General features: G+C 34.6%; 1 protein-coding gene across 3 annotated transcripts in view; it reads left to right on the top strand.

The window, feature by feature from the left end:
• The window catches only part of LOC121380535, a 67,131-nt gene that overhangs the window by 27,341 nt on the left and 23,486 nt on the right, over positions 1–16,304 (top strand). For 2 of the 3 annotated variants that reach the window (XM_041509384.1, XM_041509386.1), the window contains exon 1: positions 10,602–10,798. The exons of the other annotated variant lie outside the window; for it this stretch is intronic. The gene's annotated coding sequence lies outside the window, so the exon portion shown is untranslated. Of the gene's footprint in view, positions 1–10,601; positions 10,799–16,304 lie in introns of those variants that run through there. 3 annotated transcript variants of the gene reach the window in all.

The following is a 16,304-nucleotide window of genomic DNA, read 5'->3' as shown; positions in this document are numbered from 1 at the left end:
ACCCAAACTCTCTGTGTAAAATGGTTTAATTGTGTTGACAGTAAGTTTCATTTGATCATGTATTTGTTGATTCACGTGTTGAAGAATGCTTGAAGAAGTCTTTCCTTGATGTATATGAGCAAAGAAAAAACTCCAATAACATGCTCATGCTTGGATCATTTCCATATGAAATATCTGGTATATATACCAGCGACCTGGCACCAAATTCACTGAGCTCTTTTACACTAGAGTAAGCAACATCTCTTCACCTTTGCAAGTCTGTTTGCATTACACTCAGCAAACACATGTTTAAAAAAAAAAAAATTGTCTCAGAGATGGAGAATCGGTCCAGACCAGGAAGAAATGGCTTTTCCCCACCCCTGGATGGGACATAGCCTATAGGGGTAAAGCGCTTACCTGATGCATGGTCAGTCTGGGATTGATTCCCATCTGTGGCCCATTGGATTATTTCTTGTTCTGGCCAGTGCACCGTGAGTGGTATACCAAGTGCCATGTTATGTGCTGTCCTGTCTCTGGGATGTTGCATATAAAAGATCCCTTGCTACTAATGGAAAAATGTAGTGGGTTTTCTCTCTGAGACTACATGTCAAAATTACCAAATGTTTGATATCCAATAGCCAATGACTAATAAATCAATGTGCTCTAGTGGTGTTGTTAAACAAAACAAACTTCTTTTTTTGACACTGTGAGATCACAAAGTTGTGAAAGTGTAGTAAGATATTTTATGCTAATAGAAAGTTGTACATACAGGGGTCAAATTCACCAAGCTCTTGCAGCTTTTTAAATTTTTTAGTTGAGTGCAAATTAATGCAATAAGACATGCAACATTGATGTGGTATTGCTTACAAAGGCTTTGTGAATTATATAGGCCCCAGTTGGCTGTTAATTTATGGTTAGAAATATACACTGTAAATGGTATCCTAAAACAAAAACCCAAAAGGTTATTATGTGTATGCTTATTTCAATACAAAAAAACCTTGTCTTTTCTGAGTTTATTAAGATTTGGTGTGCTTATAAATAATTTAAACTTTCAAGTGTATAATTACTGGTAAGTCATCACAAATGTAATAGCAGAGTTGTGTTACAAATATGTCTGTCATATGTGTGGGAACCTGCAGAAAAAAGTAAATTTCTGCACTTTAATTATTTTTAAAAAGCAATATTTCAAAATAAAATCATCCTTGTACCAGGTGAAGGAATCTGGAAGAAAACAAAGACATATTATAATTGCTATGTACATTTTTATAATCGGGGCAAAGTGTAAGACAGAATGCTGAAATACATTATTAATGTCTAGGGGAAATCACAGTACATTAAATTTGTCCATTCTGATTTCTTCATGGTCACTCACTTTGCCTGTAATATAATTCACATATGAAGAACACAATATAGCCAATCACTAGCCATAGTATAACCATTGTATACTATGGCTGAACAACAATATGGCAATCTGCAGAAGAATAATTCAGTCCGTCTCTCATTTGTCAAAATGTCACCTTGTAAGTATAAATTTACAGAGGAATCATATTTTTTCCTTGTGAAATACATGAAGCAATTACAGAGAGATATTTCCTCATCAGTATGTGGTTATGAATACGACAAGTACAGTGAAATAAATCATTACTCATTTTATTATTTATTGCCAACAAAATGGGGCATTCTGTGGCACCTGTAGTGTTTTCCAATCAGTTTTTATGACACCGAGATTCGCACATTAAGTATGTAATATACATCGAATGACTACATCTAATATGATTTCTGGCAGCACTTCAAAAAGTAAAAGGCTGACTTCTCTGAAATGAAGTGGAAGCTAGGCAGTCAAGTGTGACTGTTTCCATTCACCCACAGTAATATATGAACTGTAATACCGGTACATGTGTGTGTGTGTGTGTGCCAGTCTATATGGCTATCAAATGATACTTGATTGTAGGTATGCCAAGTCCTCTAGACATATTTATGTAGAAATATTACCGAGGTGACAGGGTGGTGTTGTTTGCTTCTGTGTACATATGTAAAGGAAGATGAATGTATGTGACAGCTAGTATATAAAGTACAGTATCAATTGCATCACGTTTCATGTTCTAATAGCCTAGTAAGTGTTGTGTAATTTAAGTTGTAACATTTACACTATTAAGTAACATATCTTTTAGTAATAGTAGGCCTGTAGGATTCACATATGAAGGGTGGGATGACACAAGTACATTTGTTTACTCCTTACCCTCAATTTGTTATGTAAAAACAATGCTATGCACAAATTACACATATTACCCTTCTGTTTTGCATGGCATTTTTTTTAACTTACAGTTTTGAATCTGTAAATTGCTATTTTAACAATAGTTGACCTATATGGGCCTCTAATTTTCCCTGAAGGTGGCAAATATGCATATAGTAATGGGTGTGAAATATCAAAGTTACGGTCTGCACACTCCTTTAATAAAACCATATTTAGTAGAGGGTTGTTTGTAGGGAGGGGCATCTGAAATATTTTAGGACAAAAAAGTAAATGTTTTGCCTAACCCTCCTATTTTCTATGGACATGTAATAATTGTATCTATAATATTACAAAAAAAATCTTTAGAAATTCTTACGATATTTATAGAATATTTTCATTACTACAAAGTGAATTTATTTGGATTTTATTAATTTTATATATTACATTCACACATATATGGTAGTACTAAACCAAATACCTTCCGGGTGGGTCAAAGTACGAGGTGCACCGAACTTTTGATAGAGAAGTGAACACCACAAGTCCTGTGATTGGTTATAAATGTGAGTGTGTTGGTTGTAAAAAATAATAGTTTCATCTGGGTAAAAAAAAATTGCAATTTTATTTCATCTAGTACCAATGTGTCAAGTAGCCTTGTGCTTGAAACATATATGGGGTACCTGTAAAAAAAAGTACTCAAATTTTGTGCGAAACTAGGGTAGTCATAGACGCTACCCGTTATCTCAGAAACTAGCAGCTTGACCCCCATTTGTTTCTGATTCACTTTAAGTGTAAGGGGTGGTAGTATTTATATCCGTGGCATTTATGTCGGTTGATACATTGCAGGTAGGAGTTTTAGCCACATATGTTACTATTGTCGTCTATGGGATTTGATTTGGTAGTATACACCCATATGTGCCCTGAAAATTCAATATATATATATAATCAATCTGTTATTTAGTTGGGAAATACAATATCTTGGTTTGGTTTGGTTTCTTAAGAAAATTAATCGTATGCATAATATAAATTAGTGCCTGTACTTTGGAATACTTTAGGTCACTTTTTCTCAAGTTAATTGCAAGTTTATATACAAGCTAGGCACCAACACAAACTATGATGCTACTGGATTTTATATAAACTGACACATTACGTTTTATTGCAGTTCAATCTTCTGGTTGGCTAGCCTCAGGTACTGATAGTTTATGCAAGACAGTTTACTTGTATCCCATGCTGCTTAATGCATGGGGTGACCTGGTCAACCTGTTCTTGCCCCGGGCTGGCTTTAAGTGGCCTGTAATTATTGTTACCCTTCTAGAACGGGTGTTGGTGACAGGGGACAAAGCATGTTACACCGAGGTCTGTGTAAACTGGTCATCGTGCATGTCAGCCTGGTGATGGATCATGTACAAGCTGTATACTTGTCTTAGTTATTGGCATGTTTAGATGCTAAATGGCCACACTGTCCTAGGTTAGGATATATTACACATGGAATCATTAACACACATGGAGAATAAATGGCTTCATAAATCTTACAAGCAGTCCATTTCATTAATCTCTCTCACATATGATTGTGATGTATGTCAGATATATGATAACCAAAGTCACAGATTTGACTAGAAATACAGGACACAATATTTCATGTGAACCGTCATTCTGTGTTTTCACTCTATACCCATTTAATCTTACTATAGTAATAAAGAACATATCGACTGTGCAATAAAAAATATTTTATTGAACATATACATGTAATACAAAATCTTGCGTAGTTCATGTGTTGACTTGGATGTTCAATTCCATAAAATTCAACCAACTTTTCAGACGGAGTAAATTAAGCTGTGTTATTTAATTAAACATTTGTTACTCATAATATACAAATATGGTATGAATAATAACTACAGAACCACATACCAGTTGTTTTCCCATGTTATTTATTGTACTCAATTACAGTGTGCAAGATATTTACATCTCAACCACTATGTGGTCTCGTGGTATAATGTTCTCGTGCACTATAAACTTGTGCAATAAACAACATAGAAAAACAACTGACATGAAGTTCTGAATATAGGTTACGCAGATTAAAATGTATGTGAACCGCCAATAAGTTACATATCAAACTGTTATACATTGTATGTTTTGAAAGGTATTTTGCTTAAATTTACAATATTAGCAGAAAATACTATCATTAAAATGTTAGTTGAATGCAAGTTTGTGTTAAATGAATAGGTTGTGCAAATACATTTCATGTAAAAGAACAATTGATGACCTAGGTAAAAAGTCACATGAATTACTGACTTGTAGTTCCCCCCAAAATTTAAATATTGTTCCCTGGGAATATAAGTCATAAAAGGAAACAAAAGTCAGTTTTATTTCTTACTTTTATAGCTACAGACAATTCACCACATAATGGCAGTGCATTATGCTGTGTATTTGACATCAAGGTTCATTTTCAGAACATCTGAACCTTTCTACTTTTATTACTTCAGTGTTTTGCTTTAAGTGGACGTTTCATCTACCGGTAATGTCTCAAAGGAATTTTACTACATTTATTCTTTAAAGGGAGATTATTTTACTCAGTCTCTCTAAGCTGCTAATCTATCATGATGCCATATACCAGTCATATAGTGAAGTGACTGAAATTTGTTGAGTCATTGGGTCAAATGATGAGGCCACAAGCTAAAGGTATTTATATATTGTAGGATTGAGGATGCTTGGCCATATATCAAATTTTGATAACTTCTATAATAACTTCTAATTGATAACGTCCTCTGCCACTAATAAAGCTGGACTTACCCACGGCACTAACTAACCACTGGTAGTAGGGGTGCATAGTAGGTGGTTACAAATGCCTCTTAACAATGCCAGAAGTAACTACTGAACACTCCCAGAAGTGGTCAGACTAAACCCACAGCTAAAAGCTGATGGGCAATGGCAGGTGTGTGGCACAAATAGCCACAAGAGACAAGCGCCTGTTGCATTTGGAGAGACAAGGACTGGGATGTGGAGGTGGACAGCAAAAGAAGTTGAAAGATAGGAGTTGCCAGATTGGGAAGAAATGAGATGGAATTCAAAGGAGAGAAAGGAAAGGGGGCAGTGGGATAAAAAAAAAAAAAAAAAAAAAAATGATAACTTGAACTTGAAAGGGACAGCAAAATTGTTTGAGTTGACTACGAGTTTCCAAAATTGGTATAGCTCACCTCAAAATTAAAACTGCATTGCATATGGATGATTTCGTTTAATATTGTAACAAGCATGCAGTGTACTGCTCCACCCCACCCCCCCCCCCCCCCAATATGAAAATTTATCTTTTCCAGTTGAAAGGCGAATTAATATATAATTGACAGTTTACCCCACCCCCAGCTGCTGCCACCTTCCGATGCCTGTGGTAAATTCGTTTTGTGTATTTTGAAACAAGTAATTAACAAAAGAAAAAGCTAACCCAGATGAATTTGAAACATAACATGTAAAAGTTGGCCGTACGTAACTAACAAATTAAAACACTGAATGCCGAATAGCACTTTCATTTCCAGTTGAAAGGCAAATTAATATATAATTGGCAGTGAATTCCACCCCCAGCTGAGAGCATCTTCCGGATCCTGTGGTACATTCCTTTTGTGTCTATTTTATAACCAAGTAAATAACAAAAGAGAAGAGCTGACTCAGCTGAATTTGAAATAATATGTATTGTATTTATTGACAAAAAAAACAACAAGAAACCCAACACCATTAACGATTATTACTACTGTTCTTTGACGGTAACCAGACTCTGTCTGTTATTATGTATTATGTAACGAGTCCCTCCATCATGATCAAACACTTGACAACCAAACACATAGCCTTCGTTCTGCTTAGTCAGTGATGTTCAAGCACCAAAACCTAAACACATATCTTTTGTTCCGCTTAGTCAATGATCTGTTATTCTCTAATTAACACTTGAATCCTCGACAGCCAAGACCAGTGTAAACACTTGCTGACAATTCATTCTTTAAAATACTTCCGACAACATTAGGTTGGTCAAGTTTTGAAAGTGCAATATCTATTAAATCTCTATGGTGAGACCAAAAAATTTGTTTGAGAGATCAAGGTTTTCAAGTTTTCAAAGTTTGACTTTTAGAATTTTTTTGCTAGTTTGTACAGCAAATGAGCCAAGACAGTTGCTTCAGTTTGAGAGATCAAAGTTTTCGAGAGATAGAAGTTTAAGTTATCAAAGTTTGACTGTAGATGTATATAATTATTATAGAACTTTTACATTTAACTGACATTTAGGAATATCACAGTTTACAATGGAAATTACACAGTCTACAATATGAATAATAATATGAATAAGACTGTTTATAATGGGAATTACAGTTTACAGTGGAAATAACACATTACATAAATACAGTTTACAATGGGAACAACACAGTTTATAGTGAGAATAACAGTTTACAGTGGAAATAACACAGTTTATAATGGGAATTACAGTTTACAGTGGAAATATCACATTACATAAATACAGTTTACAATGGGAACAACACAGTTTATAGTGAGAATAACAGTTTACAGTGGAAATAACACAGTTTATAATGGGAATTACAGTTTACAGTGGAAATAACACATTACATAAATACAGTTTACAATGGGAACAACACAGTTTATAGTGAGAATAACAGTTTACAGTGGAAATAACACAGTTTATAATGGGAATTGCAGTTTACAGTGGAAATAACACATTACATAAATACAGTTTACAATGGGAACAACACAGTTTATAGTGAGAATAACAGTTTACAGTGGAAATAACACAGTTTATAATGGGAATTACAGTTTACAGTGGAAATAACACATTACATAAATACAGTTTACAATGGGAACAACACAGTTTATAGTGAGAATAACAGTTTACAGTGGAAATAACACAGTTTATAATGGGAATTACAGTTTACAGTGGAAATAACACATTACATAAATACAGTTTACAATGGCAATAACTCAGTTTACAATGGGAATAACAGTTTATAATGGGAATAACTCAGTTTACAATGGAAATAACAGTTTATAATAGGAATAACTCAGTTTATAATGAGAATAGCACAGTTTACAATGGGAATAACAGTTTATAGTGGCAATAACAGTTTATAATGAGAATAACACAGTTTACAATGGGAATAACAGTTTATAATGGGAATAACTCAGTTTATAATGAGAATAGAACAGTTTACAATGGGAATAACAGTTTATAATGGGAATAACTCAGTTTACAATGGAAATAACAGTTTATAATGGGAATAACTCAGTTTATAATGAGAATAGCACAGTTTACAATGGGAATAACAGTTTATAATGGCAATAACAGTTTATAATGAGAATAACAGAGTTTACAATGGGAATAACAGTTTATAATGGGAATAACTCGGTTTATAATGAGAATAGAACAGTTTACAATGGGAATAACAGTTTATAATGGGAATAACTCAGTTTACAATGGAAATAACAGTTTATAATGGGAATAACTCAGTTTATAATGAGAATAGCACTGTTTACAATGGGAATAACAGTTTATAATGGCAATAACAGTTTATAATGAGAATAGAACAGTTTACAGTGGGAATAACAGTTTATAATGGGAATAACTTGGTTTATAATGAGAATAGCACAGTTTATAATGAAAATAACAGTTTATAATGAGAATAACACAGTTTACAATGGGAATAACTCAGTTTATAATGAGAATAGCACAGTTTACAATGGAAATAACAGTTTATAATGAGAATAACAGTTTATAATGGGAATAACTCAGTTTACAATGGAAATAACAATTTATAATGGGAATAACTCGGTTTATAATGAGAATAACACAATTTATAATGGAAATAACAGTTTAAAATGAGAATAACACAGTTTACAATAGGAATTATACAGTTTATAATGGATATAACAGTTTACAATGGATATTGCACAGTTTATAATGGGAATAGCAGCTTACAATGGGAATAACAGTTTAAAATAGGAATATCACAGTTTACATCATGAATAACAGTTTACAATGGGAATAACAGCTTACAATGGGAATGACACAGTTTACTATGGGAATAACACAATTAACATTTGGAATAACACAGTTTACAATGGGAATAACAGCTTACAATGGGAATGATACAGTTTACAATGGGAATAACACAATTAACATTTGGAATAACACAGTTTACATTGGGAATAACACAGTTTACATTGAGAATAACAGTTTACATTGGGAATAACACAGTTTACATTTGGAATAACACAGTTTACATTGGGAATAACACAGTTTACATTGAGAATAACACAGTTTACATTGGGAATAACACAGTTTACATTGGGAATAACACAGTTTACATTGAGAATAACACAGTTTACAGTGGGAATAACACAGTTTACAGGAATAACACAGTTTACAGTGGGAATAACACAGTTTACATTGGGAATAACACAGTTTACATTGGGAATAACACAGTTTACAGTGGGAATAACACAGTTTACATTGGGAATAACACAGTTTACAGTGGGAATAACACAGTTTACAGTGGGAATAACACAGTTTACATTGGGAATAACACAGTTTACATTGGGAATAACACAGTTTACAGTGGGAATAACACAGTTTACAGTGGGAATAACACAGTTTACAGTGGGAATAACACAGTTTACATTGGGAATAACACAGTTTACATTGAGAATAACACAGTTTACAGTGGGAATAACACAGTTTACAGGAATAACACAGTTTACAGTGGGAATAACACAGTTTACAGTGGGAATAACACAGTTTACATTGGGAATAACACAGTTTACATTGGGAATAACACAGTTTACAGTGGGAATAACACAGTTTACAGTGGGAATAACACAGTTTACAGTGGGAATAACACAGTTTACAGTGGGAATAACACAGTTTACAGTGGGAATAACACAGTTTACATTGGGAATAACACAGTTTACAGTGGGAATAACACAGTTTACATTGGGAATAACACAGTTTACAGTGGGAATAACACAGTTTACATTGGGAATAACACAGTTTACAGTGGGAATAACACAGTTTACATTGGGAATAACACAGTTTACAGTGGGAATAACACAGTTTACAGTGGGAATAACACAGTTTACATTGGGAATAACACAGTTTACAGTGGGAAGTTGGTCTAAAAAGAAGAGGGAGGACATGACCGTTAACATTTCCATGTGAATATATTGTTTTAGAATCATATTGTCATAGCTCATGGACAAAGCATATTTATTACATGCATGTCATGTATTAATTAATTTATGAAATGATTATTTATATTGTTCATCTGTTATGTATACAATACCTTAATTAATTAATTAATCTTCTACAGTGAAGCCCCTATAAACCGGACACCCTCGGAACCAAGTTAAATGTCTGGTTTCTAAAGGTATCTGGTTTAGAGAGGTTAAGTTCTGTACTGATTTTAAAAAATGGACCATGAAAAATATCCGGTTTTTGGAGAACTCTGGTTTCCAGAGGGTCTGGTTTTGTGAGGTTTCACTGTATATATTTTTCTAAGTATTTGCATCATCAACAGCCCAAAAATTAAATAAAAGGAGAATAAATTAAAGATGCTTTTAAGCAGTTCACCAAATATGATTGAACATCTGGATCTATTTATGGAAGAAATTAACAGGAAAGTTATATGTGGTCTAAAAAGGATGATGATATTATATACAGTTCACATTTTCATATAGATATATTATTTTGGAATTATATATTTTCATAGCTCATGGATGCTGTAACAAGTCATGTGTGCTTCAGAAGAAATGCTTTATGTTGGTGTGTGGTGTTGGTAATTTTTGGCATGCTTCCATCTGAGAACTGTTCAAGCATGCCTGTCATAGGCACAACCTCTAGCTGTCTTCGCCAGAGAGATCTGTCCATGTCAGGAGAATTGCTTTATGAAATCATTGCTTAATACTATAGTCTAATTTGATTCGGTTCATGTGTACACAATACTTCAATTAATCTGCTAATTGAATAATGGTAACTAATAAAGACATTGTTTTAGGAAATGGGTGGTAATGTTTTTATCTTAATTACTTAATTAACCAGAGTTTATTAGTAGGTATAATACATGCAATTTCTGCTAGTGATCACAGTTTTATTCCATTTATGAACTCTATCCGCATACTTGCATGTACCTACATGCATTATATGTTTATATAATGATCAAAGTACACACAGCTTGGGACCATGCATTCAGACACTGTGTTGTGTTCTGTGGGTGACAGGTCTGTTTGCCTTATTGAATAGGGATTTTAAGACCTAGTCTAAATATAGCTGTATTGTCATGTGGTATGTTCTAGGATGGGTATTGTACTCCCACAAAACATCACAGAAGTCGCGGTACGCTGGGCCTGGGAAGCAGTCATGCATGTGTAGATGAATCAGGTGGTTAGATAGATAGATATGTATCACTGCTTGTCGATCTTCCTAAAACTTGCACATTTCTCTTCGTCTTGGTTACACTTTTTCTACGAGTTGGGATTTAACGTTATTTCGGTTACCTCTACCTCATTTTTGGTGTGAGTTGGATCATACGTGTTCAGACAAGTGTTGTTGTAAGTATGACATTTGACACCGGGATTTTAACAGTCTGTTAATCTAGCTTGATATATACCTGTTGAGTAGGTGTACCTGTATACTACAGTTATGTGTGGCACAGAGTCATAATCGTCTGGCATGATATATACATGTATTTGTACCCGTATGTAATCTGTGAAATTCTAATTCAGTCCAGTTTTTGTATTCTGAACAAGAGTTAAGGCGTATTTATAAATAGATTCATGTGTACTGTTTAACTACAACTTATAAGTTTACTTATCAACTTGTATGTATATATAGTTTTATTCAATAATTCAGTATCTATCAGTGAGTTCATCCATCCAATCATTTATTTGTGTAATGTATTTTAACTTAAAGTCATACTGTCACAGATTTAAGGACTTTATCTCTCTAAAAATGGATAATAAATAGAAATTACATTAATTGTTGGAAACAAATCTAGCTATTGCATCACCTTAACTGAACCATGATGGAGTGAAATCCATGTCAATCCTCTGGGTAATTTTAGTTTTTGAATTATGGACCATTGCCATAATTCAATTATTTTTACAAAATGTCATTAATAAATGGAGTATGGTGGTTATAAAGATGCTTGAATAAAGTACATTTAGGGACAAATCAAATTATTTTTGCTCAGGTAATACTTTGTTTTGAGATATTTTATTGATAAAAAAAGAATCAAAAGGATTGCACAACAGGCCATATTAGACCATTAAATAGGTCAGTAGTCTGTGACAATATGCCTTTAAGTTACAGTTTAGTTTTTAAGCTATCTTGTGGAGAGCTAGCTTTTGACTTTAATTGTGTTGTTGTTGACATTGTTGACATTTGTACAGGGTAACAGCATGTGTGTAGAGTTTAGTCATATGTTATCTGTGTATTATATTCATAAACATGTATTTATTGGATAATTAATGTGTGATTTTAAGTCCCTGAAATGTTCTTAAGAAATTAGTTTGTTGATTCTAATTACATCTTAAGACATACATGTACATGCATATACATGGGATTAGTACCATTGTGCCTACATCCCATTTTGCCTACAATTATAACAACATAATTAGGGTCCTTAATTGGGGATTAATTGCTTGAGTGATTATGACGTTCTGCCTGTATCACCTGCCTATATGTAATAGTCTGGTCCAATATTGAAGACTGATAAACAAAACAGAAGCAAACATGTTCAATACATTTCTTTATTTTATTTTATTTCACTTTTTCAGTTTTCACAGGTTAGTTGATTATATTATGTTCAATGTTCATAGCAGTTCACACAGTTCCCACAGATCAATGTTCACACTATTTCAGTTTAGCTTGATCAAATGTCCAACGGCATCCAAGTACTGCATTGGGGTTTTCCTGCCGGTCGTTAGGTGACCTTTGAGACGGACAAGGCACTTATCCAGTTCCCTGTAGATCCGTCTTCTCTTTTAATATAGGACCATTGCACTATACTGTGGGGGTGCATTTTAACATCCCATTCTGCCTACAGACCCAGTGTAGGCAAACTGGGCTGTAGGCAAAGTGGGATGTAGGCACAATGGGATGCACCCTATACATGCATAGTCAGATACAAAAAGATTATATGATTAAAATCTGTTTGCTCTGCATGCCATTCTACATATTTGCATAAGCCCAATACACACAGCATGCACATTTACATGTATAGGCTCTATGTAGCTGATCTGGTAGCAAATAAACTTGTACAGTAAAGTACACTTATAACAAACACACTTATAATGAAATAGTATGCATCTATAGAATGGATTGATAATAAAATCCCAGTTTTATCTCCCTATACATTAATAACCAATTTGTACAAAATGTGTACAACGAACTACTATAACAAACTATAACTATAATGGTCACTTCCAATTTGTTATAAGAGTATTTTAGTGTATATTAATCCTACTATAGTGTAGCATACATACATATACATGTACTGGATGGGTGTGTCATATACAGTTGAAATATGTGTATGTACTGGATGGGTGTGTCGTATACAGTTGAAATATATGTGTATGTACTGGATGGGTGTGTCGTATACAGTTGAAATATATGTGTATGTACTGGATGGGTGTGTCGTATACAGTTGAAATATATGTGTATGTACTGGGTGGGTGTGTCGTATACAGTTGAAATATATGTGTATGTACTGGGTGGGTGTGTCGTATACAGTTGAAATATATGTGTATGTACTGGATGGGTGTGTCGTATACAGTTGAAATATATGTGTATGTACTGCATGGGTGTGTCGTATACAGTTGAAATATGTGTGTATGTACTGGATGGGTGTGTCACATACAGTTGAAATATATGTGTATGTACTGGATGGGTGTGTCACATACAGTTGAAATATATGTGTATGTACTGGGTGGGTGTGTCACATACAGTTGAAATATGTGTATGTACTGGGTGGGTGTGTCACATACAGTTGAAATATGTGTATGTACTGGGTGGGTGTGTCACATACAGTTGATTTTGACGTATGTACTGGGTGGGTGTGTCACATACAGTTGATTTTGACGTATGTACTGGGTGGGTGTGTCACATACAGTTGAAATATGTGTATGTACTGGGTGGGTGTGTCACATACAGTTGAAATATGTGTATGTACTGGGTGGGTGTGTCACATACAGTTGATTTTGACGTATGTACTGGGTGGGTGTGTCACATACAGTTGATTTTGACGTATGTACTGGGTGGGTGTGTCACATACAGTTGATTTTGATGTATGTACTGGATGGGTGTGTCATATACAGTTGATATACAGTTGATATACAGTTGATTTTGACGTATGTACTGGGTGGGTGTGTCATATACAGTTGATATACAGTTGATTTTGATGTATGTACTGGGTGGGTGTGTCATATACAGTTGATATACAGTTGATATACAGTTGATTTTGACGTATGTACTGGGTGGGTGTGTCATATACAGTTGATATACAGTTGATATACAGTTGATTTTGACGTATGTACTGGGTGGGTGTGTCATATACAGTTGATATACAGTTGATTTTGACGTATGTACTGGGTGGGTGTGTCATATACAGTTGATATACAGTTGATATACAGTTGATTTTGACAATACTGATAATAATTCATACACAAGGGGCAGGACATAGCCCAGTGGTAAAGCATTTGCTTGGTGTGCAGTCAGTCTAGGGTCGATCCCCATTGGTGGACCCATTGGGCTACTTCTCGTTTCAGTCAGTGCTCCACAACTGGTGTAACAGGCCGTGGTATATACTATCCTGTCTGTGGGATGGTGCATATAAATGATCCCTTGCTGCTATCGAAAAGAGTAGCCCATGAAGTGGCGACGTAAGCAGGTTTCCTCTCTCAATATCTGTGTCGTCCTTAACCATATGTCTGATGCCATATAACCGTAAATAAAATGTGTTGAGTGCGTTGTTAAATAAAAACATGTTCTTCCTTGTTTTTGATATTTATACACATTCCTCTATATGATGCTGGGGCTATTTTTTGCTCCAGCTAGTGCACCACGACTGGTACATCAAATGCTGTGGTATGTGCTATCCTGTCTATGGGATGATGCATATAAAATATCCCTTGCTGTTAATCGAAAAGAGTAGCTCATGAAGTGGTGACAGTGGGTTTCCTCCCTCAATATCTGTGTGGTCCTTAACCATATGTCCGACACCATATAACCGTAAATAAAATGTGTTGAGCGCGTTGTTAAATAAAACATTTCCTATATATAATACTGAAACTGACATCCCATTTGTTACTTACGGTAAATAGTGGCTATGCATGCCATGATACATTATTTCATGTGTGAATTAACAGACCATCACACTGCAGTTACATGTGTGATTAATACAGTCAGGATGGAATGGTACATGTACACATGTAGATTAATACAGTCAGGATGGAATGGTACATGTACACATGTAGATTAATACAGTCAGGATGGAATGGTACATGTACACATGTAGATTAATACAGTCAGGATGGAATGGTACATGTACACATGTAGATTAATACAGTCAGGATGGAATGGTACATGTACACATGTAGATTAATACAGTCAGGATGGAATGGTACATGTACACATGTAGATTAATACAGTCAGGATGGAATGGTACATGTACACATGTAGATTAATACAGTCAGGATGGAATGGTACATGTACACATGTAGATTAATACAGTCAGGATGGAATGGTACATGTACACATGTAGATTAATACAGTCAGGATGGAATGGTACATGTACACATGTAGATTAATACAGTCAGGATGGAATGGTACATGTACACATGTAGATTAATACAGTCAGGATGGAATGGTACATGTACACATGTAGATTAATACAGTCAGGATGGAATGGTACATGTACACATGTAGATTAATACAGTCAGGATGGAATGGTACATGTACACATGTAGATTAATACAGTCAGGATGGAATGGTACATGTACACATGTAGATTAATACAGTCAGGATGGAATGGTACATGTACACATGTAGATTAATACAGTCAGGATGGAATGGTACATGTACACATGTAGATTAATACAGTCAGGATGGAATGGTACATGTACACATGTAGATTAATACAGTCAGGATGGAATGGTACATGTACACATGTAGATTAATACAGTCAGGATGGAATGGTACATGTACACATGTAGATTAGTCAGATGGACAGTCAGGATGGGAATGGTACATGTACACATGTAGATTAATACAGTCAGGATGGAATGGTACATGTACACATGTAGATTAATACAGTCAGGATGGAATGGTACATGTACACATGTAGATTAATACAGTCAGGATGGAATGGTACATGTACACATGTAGATTAATACAGTCAGGATGGAATGGTACATGTACACATGTAGATTAATACAGTCAGGATGGAATGGTACATGTACACATGTAGATTAATACAGTCAGGATGGAATGGTACATGTACACATGTAGATTAATACAGTCAGGATGGAATGGTACATGTACACATGTAGATTAATACAGTCAGGATGGAATGGTACATGTACACATGTAGATTAATACAGTCAGGATGGAATGGTACATGTACACATGTAGATTAATACAGTCAGGATGGAATGGTACATGTACACATGTAGATTAATACAGTCAGGATGGAATGGTACATGTACACATGTAGATTAATACAGTCAGGATGGAATGGTACATGTACACATGTAGATTAATACAGTCAGGATGGAATGGTACATGTACACATGTAGATTAATACAGTCAGGATGGAATGGTACATGTACACATGTAGATTAATACAGTCAGGATGGAATGGTACATGTACACATGTAGATTAATACAGTCAGGATGGAATGGTACATGTACACATGTAGATTAATACAGTCAGGATGGAATGGTACATGTACACATGTAGATTAATACAGTCAGGATGGAATGGTACATGTACACATGTAGATTAATACAGTCAGGATGGAATGGTACATGTACACATGTAGATTAATACAGTCAGGA

The sequence above is a fragment of the Gigantopelta aegis genome, chromosome 9 (genome assembly GCF_016097555.1).
Source record: "Gigantopelta aegis isolate Gae_Host chromosome 9, Gae_host_genome, whole genome shotgun sequence".
Lineage (NCBI taxonomy): Eukaryota > Metazoa > Mollusca > Gastropoda > Neomphalida > Peltospiridae > Gigantopelta > Gigantopelta aegis.
This window is presented reverse-complemented; position numbering and strand designations above follow the sequence as displayed.